General features: G+C 48.5%; 1 non-coding gene across 1 annotated transcript; it reads right to left on the bottom strand.

The window, feature by feature from the left end:
- Positions 1–1,483: 1,483 nt before the first annotated feature.
- Positions 1,484–1,599, bottom strand: LOC148511463 (U5 spliceosomal RNA). The gene has a single exon (XR_015868729.1). It is a non-coding gene; the product is annotated as a U5 spliceosomal RNA (small nuclear RNA).
- Positions 1,600–2,322: the final 723 nt, after the last annotated feature.

Raw genomic sequence — 2,322 nt, 5'->3', positions numbered from 1 at the left:
GTCCACTCCCAGGATGAATACTGCCAACAAGATTACTTGACTGACTCTCGTCCCACTAGAGAATCTGAGATATTTCTCTCATTGCCATGTGACTACTATTGCCGGTCCGGCAGTAGATGTAAGCGACGGCCGTCGTGTTGGCTGACAGAACTCGTACCGGAAGAGACCTTAGAAACTGCGCTGCTTCTAGCAGAGCATGGGAAACTGCTCCGAGTTCCAAGATTTATGGGCCACCGTCTTTTCTCTAGGGACCACCAATGAAAGTGATAGTCGAGGACAACAGCTCCCCATCCTCGGAGGCTGGCACCTGTCGTATCCACCCAAGGAGTACCACCCTGGTTGCTGGGGCCAAATGGATCAGTTGATATAGATGCAGGCGAGACCCTGACCCCTGTGTTAGCAGGGCCAGCTGGAACACCCTGGAGTGGAAGCATCCATATTGTAGTGCCTTGAAAGCAGCTAACCTCTCCCCAAGAGACGAAGACCAAGAAGCAAGGACACCCTCTTTGATCTGAGGGCTAGCTGAAAGAGCAACTGGATATTCCGGGCCTTGTCTTCCGGAAGGAAAAGCCTCTGTAATGTCGTATCTAGGACCATCCCCAGAACTGGAGTCTTTCGGACGGACTCAGATTGGGTAACTAGAAATTGATGATGTCAGTAAGTCATTGTCCAAGAGAAGTGATTCCGATGGAGCCTTGATTAACTGGTCGTCATTACAGACATAATCTTAGTGAAAACACGGGGAGCCGAGGATAACCCGAACGGCCACGCCCGAAACTGATCGTGAGTTTGCAAAATCGCAAAATGCAGTAAAACCTGATGCCATTCCCAATTTGGGACATGGCGATGCACATCCTTTATATACAGAGAAATGAGGAACTCTGCCGGTTCCAAGCTTGCAATGACAGACTCAAACGACTCCATAGTGAAATGCTACAGCTTAAGATATTGATTGAAGACTTTAGGTTTAATAGGGGCCTTGTCAGTGGACACCGGCAGACTCATAGAAAAGAATCGATGTGGAGTGGAAAGCTCGAAAGCTATTCGGAACCGCACGGAAAGGTCCCATCACAGGAGATCCCAGGTGGGATGGGAGACAGTCAGCCACCTGTTGGTCGACTGGTCTTTGATCCTGTCGATGTGTAACTATGTGGGTGACCTCTTCCTCTGCCACCCCTAATGTGCAAGGAGGTACCTTTGGCCCTTTAACGAAAGGGATGGGCACGAAAGGAATGAAATGAGGGACCTGTAAGTCCTCCTGCGAAGCATTCAAAGGGAAGAGAGAAGACCTACTTGTCTTGGGATATCCCTTTGTCCAGTTCTGGACTAAAAAGCATATCACCTGTGAACCGTAGACCCTCAACAGCCCATTTGGATTCTGCATCCGCCTGCCAAGAGAGTAAGCAGAGAACTCTGCGGGCACAAATAGCAGAAACGGACATACGAGCACTGATCTGTCTCTCTGGAAACCCTGGTCATTTTAAGACCCATTAAGCTGAGGCATGCAAATATTGAGACAAAACTCAGTTTTGATTTTCTCCACGGAAATCTTTAGTAAAAGGCAAACGATTTGTGCGTTCTAAAGAGAAGCCAGAGCGTGTAAACTGCTGACTCACAGAGTTCTGCTAGTAATCGTAACTCTGCTCTGGAAGTATCCAAGCCCGCAATCAACTGGTCCGCCCAGCAAATTACAGCATAGATAAATTAAGCGATAACAGGCGTAGGTCTAAATTGGGCTCCTGCTGCAGTTTAAGTTGGATCGCAGTGTTGTTCCAACTTACTAGCAGAAGAGTCCTAAATTAACGTAGCACCTGGCAAAGGAAACGTTTTCTACTGGAGGATGTGTTTCCCAATGTTCCATCATGGATGATGGAAATGGATAGCCGGAAGGGAAATGACATGGATTTGGAGCCGCTTATCCAGTCGTTTCCAGGCCACAGAAAGCTGTTCTAGAAGCTCTAGCTGAGCTGCAGGGACTACTTCCTCAGGTACATTAAGGATCTGCCTGACCGCTAGAATTAAAAGGCTCCACTCCCTGAGAGGCAGATTCTAAGTATTTCGGCATGAGCTGTGAGGGGTTCCTCATTTGACTGGAGGACAGTCGGCAGAGGATGCTTAGTGCAGGCTTATGATAGGCAGTGGAGGACAATGTAGAAGCGGTACACAATCTGTACCAGGCCAGATAGTTGGTTAACCTCCTATTAGTCGTCAATTCGGACATTACAGCCGCCATAACTCCTGCCATGTCAGCGGCCCATGCAGGAGTAGGTGAGACCGCAATAGCCACAGGGGATTATAATGGTGTCTATAGTGTGAGGAAAC

This window comes from Taudactylus pleione, unplaced genomic scaffold (assembly GCF_031769625.1).
Source record: "Taudactylus pleione unplaced genomic scaffold, aTauple2 ptg000306l, whole genome shotgun sequence".
NCBI classification, from domain to species: Eukaryota; Metazoa; Chordata; class Amphibia; order Anura; family Myobatrachidae; genus Taudactylus; species Taudactylus pleione.
This window is presented reverse-complemented; position numbering and strand designations above follow the sequence as displayed.